The sequence below is a fragment of the Mauremys reevesii genome, linkage group 5 (genome assembly GCF_016161935.1).
Source record: "Mauremys reevesii isolate NIE-2019 linkage group 5, ASM1616193v1, whole genome shotgun sequence".
Classification (NCBI taxonomy): domain Eukaryota; kingdom Metazoa; phylum Chordata; order Testudines; family Geoemydidae; genus Mauremys; species Mauremys reevesii.
This window is the reverse complement of record NC_052627.1, coordinates 104210544-104232502: the sequence shown is the minus strand read 5'-3', so window position 1 is coordinate 104232502 and position 21959 is coordinate 104210544. Positions and strand designations below refer to the sequence as shown.

Below are 21959 nucleotides of genomic sequence, written 5' to 3'. Positions count from 1 at the left end.
GCTGATTGAATTACATGATCTGTAGTTGAGAGACATAGGTTCTAGTCCTGGCTGTGCCACCGATCTAGTTTGTGGTGGTGGGCAACTCCCTTATCTCATGATCAGACCTGGAAATCCATGAGTTCATATGCCCACACTCATGTGGGGCTAAGGTGTCTGTGCTAGCATAAGATGATGCAAAATCTGAGTCTTTTACCTCCGTTTTCTTGTGAAAATTGGTTAAGAAGCATTTTGAAAGTGTACAAGGTTTTATAAATACTGTTTTAAATTTAAGATTACATATCCATTGTTTTTGACTTTGAAGATCTTAAACAGTTATTGATATCCTTTAAAAACAACAACTTCAGCTCACGTGTAAGTTAACAAGCAGATATACAAATAGGAAACAATGAGATTTTGTATTTAGTTTGTATGTTAAGTTTGCCCTGATGTATACATTCTTCACTTTCTACTGGAATTAATTTCAACTCATGAATGTAGATTTGTATAATAAACATATAGCACTGGACACATCATAGAAGATGTTGGTGATCTGATATATGTCATATGCATATGTTTGTTAAGAAAGAATGAACATATCTCCTCCCCCAGGGTTTGCCGATACTTTTGAGTGGCCTCCAAAGGAGGGTTACAGCAGGTAAGTCCGCCTGTTAGGATCAGTTGTAAGGAACATATTACACTACTTCTCCAGGAGCTGCTACTCTACCTTCCTATTGCTGTTATGTGCAATTTAGTGTTGACTTTTTATCAGTGTAGTGCTATATGTTGCTTGGTTTAAAGAGTGCCTACTGAATAGCTGAGATCAGCTGGGTGCTTGAGCTGGCAATGCCTATCTCATAGGAAGCTCCTTAAGCCTAATTGTTTACCTAAGGGTGGAGTTGGGAGAATGTGGGGCTCCAACCCTTTTTGCTGCTCAGAAGCAAAATTGTATATTTTCATTGGGTCTGGTACATGCACCTCAAGACATTAGAAGATGCATTAAAATATTAAAAATCTCAAATTAACAAAACAATCCAATCAGTATTATACTGAGGTAACCCTGGGGGGACTGTAGCTTGCATTTAGAGGAAGAAGGATGGCCTTGATTGTTTAGGCCATGTTCTTGTCTTCTGAATTGTTCCAATAGGGGAACTGGAGAGAACCTTTCACTAGAAATTCCCTTTGAAATATTTTTTTTTAAATAATAAATAACATTTACCTTGTAAAAACAGTTACAGAGTAAATTTAACTTCAGACCTAGGCTCATGGGACTAACCTTAATTTTGGATAGTGTCTTAACTGAAACAATTGGCAGTATAAAGTTGTTTCACTAACATAAGTAAGTAGCTTTTATTTAATGTTGGCTGTCTTTTTATGAGCTTATTTGAAATAGACAAGGTGGGTGAGGTAATATCCTTTATTGGACCAACAGAACTTGATCCAGTAAAATATATTACCTCGCCCACCTTGTCTTCTAATATCCTGGGACCAACAGTGCTACAACTACACTGCATACTACTTTGAAACAAGGCAGTTTGGATTGAATCCAGCAGACTTAGAAAGAATCATAGATTTTTACAATATGCTGAAACAATCAAACCTAAACTTCTGAACAGGAATGAACCTGGCAACTGCTATGAGTCAATTGATCAGACTATACAAAGAGACAAGAAGGCTTTGACCCATTGTGACATCATGCAGATAATTTCACTGATGTCAATGGAACTATTCAAGTTGGTAAGGTTAATGTGATTTGTTAGGAGTACTCTTGTCAACTTTTATTTTAAAAGCCAAAAAAAAAAAGCAATCCTCATGACTTGGCTGTACTTCTGCACCAAAATAAATCAGGTGAGCTTTCCCTTGTTGCATTCTATTAATGATTGATTACTAGTTTTCCCAGAACTGTTTACAGTCTTACTGACCTCAATTATGCTACTACGCAGGCACAGATGTAAACAAAGATCATCCATAGGCTTCTGCACAACAACATGTTTGCTAAATGGAGGTCACGTTTGATAGGGGGGAAAGATTGCTTTGAAGCTTCTCAAAAAGTACTGTAAACATTCTGTATATATGTGTAAAATATAACTGGTGGGTAAAAACAAACTTACAGCCTAAAGCCTAAATCAGGGGTAGGCAACCTATGGCACATGTGCCAAAGGCGGCATACGAGCTGATTTTCAGTGGCACTCACACTGCCCTGGTCCTGGCCACCGGTCCGGGGGGCTCTTCATTTTAATTTAATTTTAAATGAAGCTTCTTAAACATTTAAAAAATCTTATTTACTTTACATACAACAATAGTTTAGTTATATATTATAGACGTATAGAAAGAGACCTTCTAAAAAAGTTAAAATGTATTACTGGCACGTGAAACTTTAAATCAGAGTGAATAAATGAAGACTCGGCACACGACTTCTGAAAGGTTGCCGACCCCTGGCCTAAATCGTTCAAATTTTCACAATTGGAATCTTAAATCCATAGGCTGAGTGTGCATATACTAAGATTGCATGGTCCTGGCCCTGAAGCTTGAATTCTCTTTCTGCCTTTGATAGCAGCTTGCTGTGTGAGTTTGGATAAGTCACTTAACTGCTGTTTCTCAGTTTACCCATCTATAAATGAAAATAGCAGCTGCTATACTTCCTAAGTGAGGAATTAACTCAAATCCATAATCCCACTGACGTGAATAACTTTTAGTTATCATTATTCAAGACCTCTTGTTGCATTTAATGGGAAAATACGCTCAACTTGGAAACACTGATATTTCTGACCTTTATTTCTTTCCTCATCCTCCATTTTCTGTTTTCTCTTTCTTTGTAAATCTCCTGTTCTTTCCCCTCTGTACTTGCTTTTCTTCAGCAACCCCCAATTCCTGCTTGTTCCCAGTGACTTCACTCCCACACCTTTCTTTAGTCTACCTACTATTGAGGTCAGCAATGAAACAGGTAATGTCGTCAGTGTGATGACTTATAGAACACTCGTTACAGGCTTTCTGGAGATTCTGGAAGACAATACTGTTGATTGCACTCAGTACATGTCTCGAAAGCATTTTTCACAACCAGGAGGGTTGGAAACAGCTATGTGGGAACTGGATTTGATCTTTGATTTTGGGGGAGTCTTGTGATTTTAAAACTTTCCACAAACACAAGCTCCCCAAACACTGTTTGACTGATCAAAACATTTACCTTATACTAACTGTGGCTCTTTGAGCAGCGTTGTCCTTATGTAATATATTCCATGACCTGCCCTCCTTCCTTGCTACTACAGAGACTTATAAGACCTGGATTCTGTATTGGTGAAGGAACTGAGGGATGGTTGGGGTCACGCTGTCCTTTATGCCGTCCAGTAGGAGATGTATAGATACTCTGGGTGCACATAGAGCCCCCTCCACCAATGGATACTGCTGGCCAAAGTAATCTGAACTTGAGAACAGAACAGGGCAAGCGCAACAGCAGTGGAATGTATGTGGACAACACCTCTAAAAGAATCACTGTAATTACTGTAAAATAAGTAACCCTTTCTTTTTATTCCATAAAACGTCATGATGTCTGGAAACCTCACCAACCCTTACTGAGCAAGATTTCATGTTGGTTTTTTTTTTCCAGATGTACCTCTTAGGTTCTTTAAGATATATTATAGAATTAAGTAATTTTTAACCCATTTTAGTGTAAAAGTAAAATATAGCTATTTAACTTCTCAGTTTCCTATGGAAAAACAATTTAATATTACTTTAGTATCCCATGATAGCCTTTTAAAATGAAAATTACACTTGTCATGACAAACAATCTGCCTTAGGTTCCAATTTGATAAAGCATGTAAGCACATATTTAAGATCCCATCGAAGTCAATGAGATTTAAGTACATGCTCATAGTCAGAAATGTTCTTCAGTGCTGAATATGGGGCCTTAATGATACATTTTGGTTTTAGCATAGCTGAGGTAAATTCTCTCTTTGACCACTAGATAGTGCCAGTGAGCCTCTATAGGATCATGTTCCTTTCTTGAGGAAGCTACATTTTCTCAAAGGTTTGGGGTTTTTTGCTTTTGTACTGCAGTCTGGCTTTCTTTCTTTCTTTCTTTCTTTCTTTCTTTTTTTAACATAACAGAAGCCTACGGACTAACATAGCTCATGTTTGGAAAGAAATTATGTGGTTAAAATGGAGATTATAACAAAATACCCATTAGACCAAAGTTACACCATTGTAAATCTAGTGCAGCTTTTCTGCAGACAGTGAAGTTACCCCGGCTGTACAGTGGTGTAAATGAGTAGGATCCGGTCCAATGTTTCCAAAGGCACAAGCTTATTCCTCTGGGGAGCAGTTTATACTCACCTTCCTTTCATGTCACTCAAGGGTTGCTTTGACCTCTCTCTTACTCAGACCCAGGCTATCACCAAGTATTATTGCTTCTCCCTCTCCATGCACTTAAAAAAAAAAAACCCCAACCCTTTATTTCCATCCACTGTCAAAATTTGGTTTGTGCCATTATTTTCTCACCTGGATTCCTGTAACCTCTTGGTCCAGGTTCCCTGACTTTCCCCCTCAGTCTACTCACCATTCAGCACTTGAATCCTTTTGCTCCTGCCATAAGACCATATTGCCCACTCCTCATATATCTCATGTCTCTTAAGAGCACTGGCTTCCTATATTCTGCATGAAATTCAAGCTCTTCAGTGCTGCCAGCATTTTCATTTCATTGTCTATTTACTCACTGTCTGAACCCACTGACTTCATTGGTCTCCTCACCTTCTTGATCCCTTTGTTTTCTCTTTCCCACTCCTGCTTTTTCCCACACTGTTCTCTATTCCTATATAGCAGAGTGGACACTGAGGCTGGGGTGAAAGCTTGGGCTCTGAAGCCCACCCTGCCCCCTGAGTCTGAGCTTGGTGGCTAGCCTGAGTTTCCACGGGATCCGCAATGTCCACACTGCCATTTTTAATGTACTAGCTCATACTATGACTCCAGTAGCCTGAGTCTGTCCTGGGCTGGGAGCATCGCTCCCAATTGCACTGTAGACATAACCTCTGTGCCTCAGTTCTCCATCTGTAAAATGCATATAAATAACATTTCCCTTCCTCACAAGGATGTTGTAAGGATATATACTTCAAAGAGTGGGATTATGACATTGTGGCATGCAATCCGGACCACTGAGGGCTGCTATCACCTGCCCTGCAACCTTGGGTGCCTCATAATGCTTTGCTGTTCTTACTCCCAGCCTTGGCCCCTCACAAACAGCTAAACAGCAAGCAGATCATACCCAAGTGTCTGTGTATAACTGCAGCCTGCCAACACTCTCCAATCACACTCTGGCTTCCACCACTCTTGGTTACCACTAGCAGAGTGGCCCCAACACACTCCCAGTCACAGATCTCCCCTCAAAATGTATGTTTTGCATTGTCCAGCCCTCTCCTGGACAGTCTAGATATTAGAGGTCCATTGCCCCTGTGACAGGTCAGTATTTAACAGTTTGCTACTTTAATTGGAGTTACCAAACAATTCAGTTTAAACACAACACTGGTTTAGTTATGATTAAAGAATGAAACAAGTTTATTTAACTATAAAGGAATAGGTTTTAAGTGAGTATAAGTATTAAAATCAGAAATGGTTACAAGAGAAATAAAGATAAAATGCTTCCTGGTAACTAAATTTAAACAAATTAGATTTGGTTCAAGGTAAATATTCCCAGCAACAGGGCTGACCAAATTCTCAGGTCAGAGCCCTCCCAAAATCCAAAGGCTGCTTCTTTGTCTTCTCGGGTGAAAGAGCGACAGAGAGAGAAAGAGAAGGTTCCTGGGGTGTTTCTGCCACTCACTTTTATAGTCCAGTTACCCTTTGTATGCTTTTTTTCCCCTAGGGTTACCTCTACATAAAGTTTCTTCCAGCTCTGAGGATGAAGGCATGGTTATGAGTGAAAGAGGTTACATGTTTCATTCATTCATTCATTCATGCCCGTCACCCCAACCGGGGTATGGGCCGCCAACAACAGATCTCCATAGTCTTCTATCCTGGGCCATTCGCTCTAGCTGGTTCCAGGTATAGCCCATTTTTTTGCTATCAACCTGAAGGTCGCGTCGCCAGGTATTTCTTGGGCGGCCTCTTTTCTGCAACCTGCGCCGTCTTTCCTGACTCGTACATGGTCCTCACGTTCCATGTGCCGATGGTAATCCTCCTGGCTACAAGAAGGGTGATCGGCTTAGTGGCTTCCTCGCGGCTTTCACCACCCAGCGTCATGCATCTTCGAGTTGAAGACCCTTCTTTTTCTAGGCTAAAAGTCTCTGTTAACTCTATTGTTGGCGTTTCTGTAGCAAGCTGATTTTTACAGGGTGGAGTTGCTAGCCCCACGCCCAACCCTCCTCCTTTACCCTGACTTGGGACAGGCAGATGGCCCCAAAGGACCTCTCTGGTGGAGTTGGTTACATGTTTACTAAAATGCAAATCAATATGTTCCTGCCCTGCCCTGCCTTTCATCATCATAGAATCATAAGACTGGAAAGGACCTTGAGAGGTCATCTAGTGCTCTCCCCTGCTCTTATGGCAGGACTAAGCATTATCTAGACCATTCCTGACAGGTATTTGTCTAACCTGCTCTTAAAAATCTCCAATGGTGGAGATTCCACAACCTCCCTAGACAATTTATTCCAGTGCTTAACCACCCTGACGGTTAGGAAGTTTTTCCTAATGTCCAACCTAAACTGCCCTTGCTGAATTTAAGCCCATTGCTTCTTGTCCTATCTTCAGAGGATAAAGAGAACAATTTTTTCCCTCCTCCTTGTAACTGTTTTCAAGTACATAAAAGGTTATTTCCCCTTTCAGTCTTTTCTTCTCCAGCTTAAATAACCCCAACTTTTTCAATCTTCCCTCATAGGGCATGTTTTCTAGACCGTGAATAATTTTTTTTGCTCTTCTCTGGACTTTCTCTGATTTGGCCACATCTCTCCTGAAATGTGGTGCTCAGAACTGGATAAAATACTCTAGCGGAGGCTTAATCAGAGCTGAGTTTAGCAGAAGTATTACTTCCCGTGTCTTGCTAACACTTCTGCTAATACATCCCAGAATGATGTTTGCTTTTTTTATTTAGGTTGTTTTTTTTTTTTTGTCACAATGTTACACTGTTGACTCATATTTAGCTTGTGATCCACTATGATCCCTTTCTGCAGTACTCCTTCCTAGGCAGTCATTTCCCATTTTGTATGTGTGCAACTGATTGTTCCTTCCTAAGTGGAGTACTTTGCTTTTGACCTGATTGAATTTCAACCTATTTATTTCAGACCATTTCTCCAGTTTGTCCAGATCATTTTGAATTTTAATTCTTATCTTCCAAAGCACTTGCAATGCCTCCCAGCTTGGTATCATCCGTAAACTTTATAAGTGTACTCTCTATGCCATTATCTAAATCATTGATGAAGATATTGAACAGAATTGGATCCAGTACTAATCCCACTCGATATGCCCTTCCAGCTTGACTGTGTACCACTTATAACTAACTACTTTGTGGGAATGGTTTTCCAACCAATTATGCACCCACCTTATAATAACTCCATCTAGGTTGTATTTCCCTAGTTTGTTTATGAGAAGGTCATGCAAGACTATATCAAAAGCCTTACTAAAGTCAAGATATACCCCATCTACCGCTTCCCCCATCCACAAGGCTTGTTACCCTGACAAAGAAAGCGATTATGGATCCATGCTGACTGCTACTTATCACCTTATTACCTTCTAAATGTTTGCAAATTGATTACTTAATTATTTGCTCCATTATCTTTCTGGATATAGAAGTTAAGATGACTGGTCTGTAATTCCCCAGGTTGTCCTTATTCCCGTTTTTATAGATTTGCATTATATTTGTCCTCTTCCAGTCCTTTGGAATCTCTCCCGTCTTTCATGACTTTTCAAAGATAATCGCTAATGGCTCAGATATCTCCTCGAGTATTCTAGGATGTATTTCTTCAGGCCCTGGTGAATTGAAGATATCTAACTTGTCTAAGTAATTTTTAACTTGTTCTTTCCCTATTTTAGCTTCTGATCCTACCTCATTTTCAGTGGCATTCACTGTTAGATGCCCAATTACTACTAACTTTTGCAGTGAAAACTGAAACACAGTCATTTAGCACTTCTGCCATTTCCACATTTTCTATTCTTGTTTTCCCCACTTCATTGAGTAACAGGCCTACCGTGTCCTTGGTTTTCCTCTTGCTTCTAATGTATTTGTAGAATGTTTTCATAGAATCATAGAATATCAGGGTTGGAAGGGAGCTTAGGAGGTCATCTAGCCATACTTCCTATCTTTCCTATGTGTAGCATAGTTTACTCTTGTGCCCTTAATAATGTCTCTCTGAAAAACTGACAAATCTCTTGAACTATTTTTCCCTTTAGACTTGCTTCCCATGGGAATCTTACCTACCAGCTCCCTGAGTTTGCTAAAGTCTGCCTTCTTGAAATCCATTATCTTTATTGTGCTGTTTTCCCTCCTACCATTCTTTAGAATCATGAACTCTACTATTTCATGATCACTTTCACCTAAGCTGCTGTCCACTTTCAAATTCGCAACCAGTTCCTCCCCATTTGTTATAATCAAATCTAGAACAACCTCTCCCCGAGTAGCTTTCTCCACCTTTGAAAATAAAAAATTGTCTCCAATACATTCCAAGAACTTGTTGGATAATGTGTGCCCTGCTGTATCATTTTCCCAACAGATGTCTGGGTAGTTGAAGTCCCCTATCACCACCAAGTCCTGTGCTTTGGATAATTTTGTTAGTTGTTTAAAAAAAGACTCATCCACTGCTTCTTCCTGGTTAGGTGGTCTGTAGTAGACCCCTGCCATGACATCACCCTTGTTTTCTACCCCTTTTATCCTTACCTAGAGACTTTCAACAAGTCCGTCTCCTCTGTCCATCTCAACCTCAGTCCAAGTGTACACATTTTTAACATATAAGGCAACACCTCCTCCCTTTTTCCCTGCCTGTCCTTCCTGAGCAAGCTGTACCCTTCTGTACCAATATTCCAGTAATGTGTATTATCTCACCAAGTCTCTGTGATGCCAATTATGTCCTAGATATGTTTAGCTACCATTTCTTCTTCTTTTTTCTTAGAATACAGACATCTAATATACTATATATAATACTGTATATTATATATACAGACATCTAAAATACTGATTTGATTTCCCCCCTATGTTCTTGTTTCTCCCTTATCCCTGCTATAATGGCCTATGCTCCCCCCAGATTCCAATCCTTCTCCCAGGTCTCCATGTTTTTTACTTACCTGTGGGTTTTTGTCACCTGCCCCCTATGACGTTACTCCCTACATTCTTCATAGAAATATGGTTATGATATGAATATAGCCTAAGATATATTTTATGCAAGATGGGTCTTGTAAAGAATCATTGGAAAGGTTATGATTTACTGAGTATGATTATCCAGTTTGTATGCATATATCATTTCTGTATCTAAAGTTAGGAATATTGATTATGTAACAATTACATAAGAATGGCCCGACTGGGTCAGACCAAAGGTCCATCTAGCCCAGTATCCTGTCTTCCGACAGTGGCCAATGCCAAGTGCCCCAGATGGAATGAACAGAATAGGTAATCATCAAGTGATTCATCCCCTGTCACCCATTCCTAGTTTCTGGCAAACAGAGGCTACGGACACCATCCCTGTCCATCCTGGCTAATAGCCATTGATGGACCTATTCTCCATGGTTCTTTTTTGAACCCTGTTATAGTCTTGGCCTTCACAACATCCTATGCCAAGGAGTTCCACAGGTTGACTGTGCGTTGTGTGAAAAAATACTTCCTTATGTTTGTTTTAAACCTGCTGCCTATTAATTTCATTTGGGGACCCCTAGTTCTTGTGTTATGAGAAGGAGTATATAACACTTCCTTATTTACTTTCTCCACACCAGTCATGATTTTATAGACCTCTATTATATCCCCCCTTAGTCATCTCTTTTTCCAAGCTGAAAAGTCCCCGTCTTATTAATCTCTCTTCATATGGCAGCTGTTTCATACCCTTACTCATTTTTGTTGCCTTTTTCTGAACCTTTTCCAATTCCAATAATTACAACTGTGTGTATTTGGGAGATACCCACCACACAACCGGCCACCACAGCCTTGATGGGCCATTAGGAAGAAACTTCCTGAGAGGTGTCCTGGGAGGTAGCTGTGACACTACAAAGTCAGGTGGTCCTGTCACCTGATACAAAATACCACCTTGGACACTGCTGGTACTTTCCTTCTGTAGGGGTATGGGGATCAAACAAAGGTTTCCCACCTTAGGTAAATCCTTTTTATGTCTGGGGAGGGGGTTAATCTGGACTCTTCTCCATTGCCTACCCAAGAAGAAAGTGCTGCTGAAAGTACTTGAAGGGACAAGGAACTAACCTGAGGGGAAAGGCCAGGGAGAGTCCAGACTGAGACAGGCGTCCAGTCTGTAAGAAGAAATAACTGGAACTCTAAGCTATAGAAACTCTGCAACTTGCCTAAAATAATTACTTCTTGAAACCAAAAAAAAGGAACAGGAGTACTTATGGCACCTTAGAGACTAACAAATTTATTTGAGCATAAGCTTTCGTGGGCTACAGCCCACTTCATCGAAAGATCTTAAGCTTAGTCTGCGTATTTTGTTTTATTTGCTTATTAGTCTGCTTTATTCTGTTTGCTATCCCTTATAATCACTTCAAATCACTGCCTTTTATAGTTAATAGATTTGTTTTGTTTATTATTAAATAGGGCTGTCAATTAACCACCATTAACACATGTGATTAACGCACAGCACAATTAACATGTTAATTTTTTTTTAACGTGCATTAATCATAGCAGGGCAGCATCAGCTGCTCCAGAGAACCTACACCAGGTCAGGCGCGGTAGTGCAAGCTGCCACCGGAGGGCGGGCGGAAAGAGAAGAGGCTACAGAAAGATGTGGTTCTCACAGCGGCTCCAACAGAGAAATATTTTTTAAAAGTAAAAACAGGACGGCCAGGGGCTCGCCCAAGCTGCGCCCCCCAACCTTTTAGGGCTCGCTCCAGCCACCCTCCGCATGCCTCTTGGGGCTGACTGACCCCCCCTCTGGGGCTAAGCCCCTGCCCTGAGCTCTGCACTGCCCATGCTGGGGTCTTCCCCCACCCAGCCCTGTACCGTCAACAGCAGGGGCTGCCCCCACCCCGAGCTCCATGCCACCCGCAGCTGGGGATGGGACTGACCCCATCCCCACCCCAATTTTGGGAACTGACACGCACACCCCGAGCTCCGTGCCTGCTGAGCTCTGTGCTGCATGAAGTTGGGGATGAGCCCCCTCGTCTTGTGCCGCCTGCAGCTGGGGCTGAACCCCCCCTGAGCTGCGCCCCTCCCCCGACTGAGGCTGATACCTTCCCCCCCCCCCCAGCTCTGTGCTGCCCAGAGGTCAACTTTGAAGCCAGCACTCCTCTAAAGTACACATACAAAATAGTATACAAAAGGCTAACCCAGCAGCAGCAGGCGAAAAAAAGCCTCCAGCACAAATCAGTCTCCTACTGAATGTTAATCCTGAGGTAAAATCTTTCTATATCCTTGGCTAGGACTCTTTTGAACAGGACACGAATATATTGATCATATAGAAGAATTTATTGAATTATTGCAGACATGGATACAGTTCTACTGTGCTTTCATGACCTGGAGTGATAAAATATCAGAAAAAGATAATGGAGCAAAGCAGCAATGGTTCAGGTCTTTTGAATGGGAATTTTCTTTAAAATACTTCCAGATGGTTCTTTGGCTAAAAAGACTGTTATCTGTAGCTATTGCAAGGCTGAGTTCCAATACCATAGAAGCACTTCAAGTCTACAGTACCACCTATCTTCTAAGCATGCTTTTGCCTCCAGATCTTGTGCTCCAGATAACCCACCACCAGCAAATGAATCCAGCCAGCTGCAACAGAGTACAATTACAGAGTTTCAGGATTGCTACAAGCCCCTGGATCAAAGAAAGTACACCACCTTAACCAATGCTATTGCAAAGTGGATAGCTATGGACTCAACATTGTAAATGACAGAGGGCTAAGAAATATATTCAAATTGCATCTTCCAATCAATCATACACCTTTCCCTCCTGAGGAACCATTGCATCATGAATAAATGACCTATATGACAATGAGAAGACTACAGAGTTGGAGCATCTGAAAAATGCACTGGCTGTTGCTTTGACTGATGATCACTGGACATTCTTGAACAATCATAGCTATCTTGGTGTCACGGCACACCTTACTGATGCTCGCAGTTGTTTGCTGTAACAGTAACTCATACTGAAGAGAGACATTATGCTGAAGCATGTGCAGAACGTTTCATGGATGTTGCAAAAGAATGGAATATTCAAGAAAAGGTAACAATGATTAGTACTGACAGTGAACGTAACATGGTAGCAGCAGCCAGTTGCTTGCCTTTTGAACACATGATGTACATTGTTCACAGTCTGCAGCGATCCATTACAGGAATGCTCAGTGATGGTGGTTTTGAAAACATGCTGGCAAAATGTAGAAAACGTGTGGGCCATTTCAAACACAGTCCAGCTAACAATACAGAACTAGGAATACAACAAGCTGCAAATGGACAGAAACAAAAACCTCTTGTACAAGATATTTCAACCAGACGGAACTCCACATTGGCTATGATTCAGCACCTTCTTTGCAATAAAGCCGCTATCACATCCACATTAGCTTGGTATGTCTCCTGGTCCGTGGTTTTAGCCACATTCTGCCACATATTCCACGTTATGGCAGTCTCTGATGATGACCCAGCATATGTTGTTCAATTTAAGAATACTTTCACAAGAGATTTTACAAAATGCAAAGAACATACCAATCTGAGATTTCTAAAAATAGCTACAGCACTAGCTAGACCCAAGATTTAAGACTCTAAAGTGCCCTCCAAAATCTAAGAGGGGTGAGGTGTGGAGCATGCTGTCAGAAGTCTTAAAAGAACAACAGTCTGATGCAAAAACTACAGAACCTGAACCACCAAAAAAGGAAATCAGCCTTTTACTGGTGGCATCTAACTCAGATCAGATGATGAAAGTGAACATGCATCGGCCCCCCACTACTTTGGGTCATTATTGAGCAGAATCCATCATCAGCATGAATGTATGTCCTTTGCAGTGGTGGTCGAAGCATGAAGGGGCATATGAATATTTAGCACATCTGGCACGTAAATATCTTGCTACGCTGGCTACAACAGTGACATGCCAATGCCTGTTTTCACTTTCAGGTGACATTGTAAACAAGAAGTGGGCTGCATTATCTACCACAAATGTAAATAAGCTTGTTTGTCTGAGTGATTGGCTGAAAAAGAGGTAGGACTGAGTGGACTTGTAGGAAGTTTTACGTTGTTTTATTGTTAAGTGCAGTTATTCTTTTTTACATAATTCTATATTTGTATGTTCAACTTTCATGATAAAGAGATTGCACTACAGTACTTCAATGAGGTGAATTGACATTTCTTTTTTATAGTGCAAATATTTGTAATAAATAAACATAAAGTGAGCACTGTAGATTTTGTATTCTGTTGTAATTGAAATCAAAATATCTGAAAATGTAGAAAATATCCAAAATATTTAAATAAATGGCATTCTATTATTGTTTAATTATTGTGATTAATTGTGATTTATTTTTAATTGCTTGACAGCCCTATTATTAAACCCAGTTTGTGCAATCCATATTGGGGAGGGTGGGCAGCGGAAGAAGCTATGCATATCTCTCTTCGCATTGAGGGAACGGGTGAATTTTTATGAGCTTGCGCTGTGCAGATCTTTCTATAAAGCGCACAAGACAATATACCTTTGGGTCTGCACTCCAAGGGAGGTGGGCGTTTGAGTGCTGGGGAAAGTCCCTTAAGCTGAGTCTTCGCAGAGCTGATATCAGTGTCTGTGTCTTTTTGCAGCTGGGTGTGGCCATGCCTGTGTGTGTGCTAGAGGAGGCTTAAGAGCCTGGCTCAGCAAGACACGGTAAAAGGGGCCCAGGCTGGCAGAAGAGTCGGGCTCAGTAGTATCCCAGTACATCAGGTGGCACCTTAAAGGGGGGCAACCCGTCACATCCCCATCAAATCTGTCATGCCTGCAATCCTCTTCAACATTGCCATCGACTGGGTAATACAGCATACAACAGAAGACATACCAAGAGGCATTAAATGGATACCCTTCTCATCCTTTGAAGACCTGGACTTCACAGGTGATATTGCTCACCTATCACATACCCAACACCATATCCAAGAAAAAACAACCCAACTGAACACATTCAGCTAGCAAATTGGACTGAAAATCAACCACACTATGACAGATATCATGACCTTTAATATTGCCTCACCGTCATCAGTACAGAAAAAGGATCATATTCTCACTAATGTAGAAACATTCACATACTTGGGCAGCACTATGAGCTGATGGTGGAACAAGCCAGGACATCCGGAACAGAATCAATAAAGCCAGGAACACCTTCAGGAGCTCAAATAGTCTGGAAATCATCAAAATACAACACCAAAACCAAACTTAAGATTTATCAGAGCAGCGTACTTTCAACACTACTTTACAGTGCAGAATGCTAGAGAATGACAAAGTACAACATGTCCATACTGTCTGAATTCCATACAACCTGCCTCAGAAAAATCCTCCGTATCTTTTGGCCTAGAACAATCTCAAACCAGGACTTGTTCACACAGTGCAGCCAAGAAGATATGAACACCATCATTACCAGAGGTGTTGGAGATGGATTGGCCATGTGCTTCTGATGGAAACTGATTCCATCACCAGAATAGCAATATGATGGACACCTGAAGGCAAGCGAAAATGAGGCTGCCCAAAAACAACATGGCAAAGAGCTGTGGAAGCTAAGCTGAAAAACCTGGGGCACAGCTGAGGAACCACTGAAAGACTTGCCAGAAACAGACAGGAATGGAGGAGCTTCATTGCTGCCCTAAATGCCAGGGGCATAATGGGTACTAATGTAACTAACTAACTAATCAACCCACTCCATCGAACTTAGTTTAAAGCCCTCCTCATTAGGTTAACCAGAGTGTATCCAAATATGTGCTTTTCCTTCCTTGACAGGTGGACCCCATCTCCGGTTAGGAGTCTTTCTTCCCGGAACAGCATCCCATGGTTAAGGAGGCCGAAGCCCTCCTGATGACACCATGCTCGCACCCAGGCATTCACCTCCTGAGGAACCATCACCTCCAGGATGCATCTGTTTCCACCTGGGTTCCTACCCTGGACCAGAAGGATCAAAGAGAGCACACCTGCACCCCCAACTCCTTCACCCTTACTCCCGGAGCCCTGTTGTCACTTCTGAGCTGCTCAGGATCGTACCTTGAAGAATGGTCACTTAACTTGTGACTACGAATTAGTTTTTATGATACCTGGTAGAGGTGTCAGCTTGTCTTTTGTCTTCAAGAAAGTGGTTTACCCACTTCCCAGACTTGTTTGGTAAACACATTTCAGTCATAAGCTGCCGTTATGTTCATAACTTTACATATGTTGCTACATACATTTCACCATGATATTGTTGACAAGTTAGTTTGTACAAAAGATGCCTTTTGAGGTATCATTTGAAAAGTTTATTATAATAGTGTGGTAGGGTCTGACTACAGGCGTGCATTTCATCACAATGAAGTACTCAGATACTATGGTAATGGGGTCCATATAAGTACCTTTCATAGACAGACAGAACAACCTCCTCCTTCCAGTAAACTAAACATTCTTACTCTCCTTTAATCCCTTTTTGGAAACTCCCTCCTTTCGCATTCCACTGTTGACCTCCCCTCTGGTGCCAATGATTCCTTTGTTCTACCTCATTGCTAATTAAAATAATGTCAGTTTTTAAGGAACATACTATTCCCATTATAGATATAAAATATAGTTTAGACTGCATAGGCACCTCAGGAATCCCAGTTGTGAAATAAACTTGGGTGCTGTGTGATTCAGCAAATCAAAAACTGACAAATGTTGTCACCGGCTGGAGTATTTCCAAAATGGTACCATTTTTTTGTATGCTAAATGGTTCAATGACTAGTAGACCTTTGAGAAAAGTTACATAAACAGCAATATCACAGGAGGATTTTGAGTTGATTACTGAGCTCATTGAAATGTTAAGCATTGACAGCAGATTCTCCATTCATGAGAATGTGTAATGCACAATAATAACTTTATTTGCCTGAAGCAAATGGGTACCCTAGAAAATGCAAAGGTGTACTGCTAAATATATATATTACTAAAACTCCCTCTGTATAGTATCTTTCATCTAAAAATCTCAAAACACATTGCAAACATGCAGAGCTCTGCGCAGACACAAATTTATATCTCTGGATATCTGCTGATATAAATAGGTGTCCACGGAGCTGCAGGGCTGTACCAGGCACCACAGCGGCGAAAGGAGCAGCATGTGGGGCTGCCACTCTCCGGAGCCAGCACCCTGTGCTGGCAGCTCCTCCAGCATGGTTGTACCACCCCCAGCTCTGCCTCCAGCCCTGTCCACTGCACTAGTGTGAACGAGGACACCTGGCTGGTGAGCCGGGTGCCCGCCCCAGTGGACGGAGCTGGAGACAGGAGTGAGGGTGGTACAGCCATGCCGGAGCAGCTGCACATACTGCTCCTTTCACCACTGCGGTTCCCGATAGAGTCCTGCAGCTCTGCGGATACCAAGTTCTATCTGTGGATATCTGCACCCATGGATATAAATTTGTATCCGCACAGGGCTCTGCAAACATGAGTATTATTCCCATTTTAGAAGTAGGGAATCTGAGAAGCATGATCGAAGTGACTTGTCCCAGGTCACACAGTTGAACTTCGAATGAGCTGTCCCTCCTTTTCACTCTTTCTTCTTAAAAAGTTATTTATTTTTTAAAAAAGAAAATGGTGCAATTGGCCTTTTGAGTGAAAAAACTAGTTTCAGGCTGAGGCAGTTCACAACAACATCAAATGATCAAAAGGGCAGGGGAAATTTTCTCTTAAAATGTTTCCATTTTTGGTTCTATTTGACTCACTCATGTATTTTCTTATGAGCCATCAGATACCTTTCTGGACACTAAGCCCAAGATATAGAGGGTGAGGTGACTTTCTACTCTTCAGAGGCATGGACAGTATTTTGTTTGGGTCCAGGTCAAGAGAATTAACCCAAAGGTTCTTAATCTTTTTCTGGTGGAGGTGCCCCTTGTGATGGTTTGGTGGCCTTTGGCTGTGCTGTTCTACAAAACACAAGGCTGGGGCACAGTCTGAAAAGGAGAAGGGATTCCTGGGCTTGAAATAGAAACTTCTGCTCTTCCTACTTAGATTTTTTGGTGAGAAACACAAGTTGTTCCCTTGTCCTTTGCCCCACTAAGGGCTTGTACACACTACCACTTTTGTCAGTGTAACTTATATCGCTGGGTGTGACTAAGCCACCCCCCTTGAGCAACGTAAATTACACTGACCTAAGCACCAGCGTGGACAGCTAATGTCTCTTGCAGAGGTGGTTTTATTATGCTGACGGGAAAGCTCGCTCCCATCAGCATAATGCTCTTCACCAGATGCGCTACAGGGGTGCAGCTGCATCAGTGCAGCTGCATCTCTGTAACGCTTCTAGTATAGACTAACTCTAATTTCCTGCTGCTTTTCAGCAGACACTGCCTCCAGCTGATCTTACTTCAAACAGAACAAGGCAAAGGGTGCATGTCCTGCCCTGACTCCTTAACTATTAAAGTACGGTACTTAACTATCTGGAAAGCTTTTGTTTTCTTCTCATCCTCACAGCTGCCTGGCTGAGTGATGTGGGTGATGCCACACTGCATAATGGCAGAACTATATATTTGATTGAAGGGGAGCCTTGAAATGTGCTCCCTTTGGTGCTTTACTCCTTTGAGCCTTTCACAGAACCGAGAGGATCAATAAGCCTCATTGTTAAATGCTTTCACTTTTTATGTCTCAGTTGCTGCCACGGGGCTGCCTCACCCTGCTTTTTAAACTGATTTATTTTACCCCTTTTTGGATATGACAAAATTGTGGGGTTAAGCTCTTTCTTTTTCTGGTTGTCATTAATAACTTACCTTTATATTGTACTCCAAGTGTTTTTACAAACCGGAATTAAACGGCAGCTACCGTCCTGCAGATAGTGGGAGGTTTGGGCCGAGGACTTGGGATAAGACTCTCCCCTATATGAAAAGTGTCATGAGGCATGCTGAACAGACATGAATGCTTCTGAAAGGCACTTCCCTCTCCATAATACATTGTATGGAGCTCAGTGGGCCAAATTCAGTCCCAGGGTACGCAGGGGTAATTCTGTTGCTTTCAGTGGCATTGCACCCATTTGCACCCACGCCTGATGTGGCCCAGTGTATCTTCTAAACTGGGATGAAGAAGAGTTTATTTGATTGTAGTGGGATGAAAAACAGTGGTTCAAGGAATTCCAAGCCTGATGCTTAGGACATGTCTTCTCCCTATTGATATGGCTGTGTGTGCATTTTACCATGGGGAGAGGTGCAATGAAATGAACTAATGAAGTCAGTAGGATGATGATTTTGCCTGATTCTTGAAAACTGGTATTTAAGTATTAGCCTCACAGGGATCCATAGAAATTATTCTGGCATTTTAGACAACCTAATCCTTTCTATAGATTTTTGAACAATCCTATTGCAGGGATAGAATTCTTGGTTAAATTGTAAAAGATGTTTCAAAAACCTATAGAACAGTCACCATTTCCTCTTTGTGCCTATTACACTTCTCCAGGCAAATTCAAAGAAATAAATCTCCCTGCAAGCATGGCAGAAATAAAGGGAAACCAGTCTTTTGCAGTTACACACATCTGTAGTGAAAGAAATGACTTAGAGGAAGGAAAATTTGTCACTTCAGTGTTGCAAATGGTGTGAAATCAGAATGTCCTCCCACCATGGCATATGTTTGTGAGGGGTGGGTGGGGAAGATGCAGAGAAGAGGTGATGGTATATAAATACCTTGTAAAGCAAATGTTTGGCTGGGGGAGAGAGTCTGTCACTTCAGCCAGACTAGATGGGGAAAACCAGACAGCTCAGGGGAGGAAAGGAACTTAATGTCATTTCGGTGATGTATATAAGTTGCTGAGGAATCTCAGAAGTAGTAGGTCATACATAGCTAACTAGCACAGGAAGCTCAGCTACTAAGGTAACAGATGCCCTAGAAAGACCTAAGAAAGAGAGGGTGATACAAGCTAATGAAATAAAACAATAAAAAAAAAGTAAAGCTGTTACTAACATCTAACAGAATCAGTGCATAAAGAGTGCTCTGAATGCAGTACATGGAATCGCAACTAACCTCCATTTACATGAACTATGACAAGTGTGCATTTTCTCATCTATCTGTAAAATAATACAGAAGGTTCAAGAAAACACACACCAATGGCTCTATGTACAGATGTTAAATACAGCATTATAAGCACAAGGCTCTCAGTGTGATGTTTTCCTTACCATCCCATATGGAACATTTTGTACCGTTTAAAATGAACAGTACTTTGCAAATGATAAGACAGTAATGTGACCACCTGGAGGAAAAGAACACTTTGCCTTGTTACACTCAGAAAGAGCTTAGATCCCACAGTGATAGATGCTGTATAAAAATTTAGGGCCAGATTCTGACAACCTTCACTCTCCCTGAGTAGACAACCCAGTGTTACTCTTTGCAGAATAAAGTGCCATTCAATGGGAATAGGGGGAATCTGTCCCTTCGAAGTCTGGGCCCAGCTATCTCAGAGCATCCTGGCAGCAGTTATGGTTGAGGAAGCAGTTTCCTTCTTAATCCCCTATTTTAGGAGTTTATAACTTTTTTAGAAAATTTGTCCTTGGGTTGAAATCTGTCTCATGTGGGGCATTGGGATGTGAAATTCTCTTTGGCTGTTATTCTGTTATCCAAACACGATATCTTGCCCCACTTTATGGACAGCTTCAGAACCGTTTTTTTTTTGCACTTGGTTAACTCCTCCCTCTTGATTTAATCTTGAAAGTTCAGAGTTGGCTTTAATGGCACTCTCCATGACAAAAAAGGCTCTTTGCTAAGTCAGACGCAAACTGATTGGAGAGTAAACAACTTCCCAATGAGATAAGAGAGCGTCATTCCCCTGTGCAGCAAGGGGCAAATCCCAACCTTTCTGTGGTGCCTGCAGAGGGGCTTGCAGGGCATTTGTGTTGTGAAGGACAGAATTTCAGCAACCTATGCCAGGAGGTCTGCACCTCTTACAGGAGTTCATTGCAACCTGTTGCGCCAGGGGAACAGGCATAGGTGGGGTTTAAGAAAATACAGATCCAATGGCCTCTTCTCCCTACAGGCAGGCTAGGTAGTAGGTGTTGAATATGCTACTGAAGCTGCAATACAGAGACAAGCAATCTAGGTTAGAAAGAGAGTCAACTCTTCTCCTCTCTGTGCTCCTGGGCTAAAGCAGTTTACTCCGGACTTTGCACAAGATGGGGGTTTACTGAAGTAGGGTACATACAATTATGGCTATATCTCGATACCTGTATATGGCACTGTGCAGTCATTTCACACTCCCATCACATAGGAAAACAACTGGTTTCCCTTTTTTTAAAAAAAGGTGAATAATTGCAAAGAAAATATACTTATGAGAGATTATTGTGGAGATTTTGCATGCACCAAAGTCAGCAAATTTAAACCTATGGTGCCTATACGAATCCTAGCCATGCAGCTGCATTATCACTCTGCACATATATGCTTGAGGGCTGGATTATGATTAATGTAGGGATTAGAATTTTGAATTTCCTGACTTTGGTGCATGTAAGATTTCTATCAAAATGTTGCAGTAATGTGGCTTTTTGCATTTGAGATTAGTTTCCCTTTGACAGTTGGTGGATTTGAACTGCAATTGCGGCAGCTGTCAAAATATCATATAACATGACATGCCTTGATGGGTGAGCTAACATGGGTTGTCATATTTCACTGTTTTCCCACAGTATGGACACTGCCTAGCATTCTGGGTTTTATGCAGGTCTTGATCTAGTGACACAATGTGTTTTTCTTTCCTACAGGATCACAGGTCCCAGTGTCCCTCCATTATGGCTTCCACTGATTTAATGCTCCATTCTTCTCTGTGTAGTGCTCAGATACAGTGGTGATGAATGTAGTACATAAATGCCTTTGTAGATATGTCTGCATTTATATCCTGACCCACACTTCAAACACTCCCTGAGTTCCACATGTGGAAAAATTGCAAGATCAAGTCCTAAATCTGTGTAGAACACTAATGCAGTGGCAGAAGAGTGGAGTATTAAAATAGCTGATGTTATGATGATGGTCATGTCTTGTGATTCTGAGGGAAAGAAGAAGAAACTTTGTTATATTGGTTCTGGAGAAACCTACGCCTTTGTTTGATTAAAAATCAAGCGCAAAGACATCCTACCTCACTCACTAATTTCTTCTCCTTTGGCTCAAAGCAACTCCAGATTTGATAAGTCATCCCTCTTCCATGTGGACCATAAAGAATTCAGATAAACTGGATCAGCATCTATTCATTCTTTATGATTAATTGCTCCTGGATTGCAAAAGAATGAGATTTTAATTTTGAGATGACTGCCTATCCAGGGGAAAAAGTTAGTGACAAAATTTTAATGGTGGAAATGTTACAGTTTCAGAGTGCAACTTGATTTTCTCATTTTCCCCCATTACATTTCTCTTTTGGTCAGTCCAACCACCAACCTCAGATTAAAGAAGACACAAACTCGAAACAAATCATGAGGCAGTGGACTGAAAATGCGACAATGGCCCTGGATCCAGTGCAAATATGTGAAGTATGGTTTGAAAGTTTGAATTTGATTTCAGCTAAGTGCCTAGATGAAAAATAAAGTCCCAGTGGATAGCAATCATAAATATCTTAAATCAGCATAATTGCTATGTTGACAATACACTCTGTAGAAAGTTCCTGAGGCTGGCCTTGATCCCACAAGGTTGTGAAATTTGTCCAGTGCAGAAGGTGCTTAGAAACGCCACCTAGTCTTCTTAACAGGCACCTAGGGAA

The 21959-nt window shown here is 41.5% G+C and overlaps 1 long non-coding RNA gene across 1 annotated transcript; it reads left to right on the top strand.

Annotated features, from left to right (window-relative positions):
- The first annotated feature begins 1699 nt into the window (after positions 1-1699).
- Positions 1700-15439, top strand: LOC120407178. The gene is made up of 2 exons (XR_005599824.1): positions 1700-1827; positions 15044-15439. It is a non-coding gene; the product is annotated as an uncharacterized LOC120407178 (long non-coding RNA).
- Positions 15440-21959: the final 6520 nt, after the last annotated feature.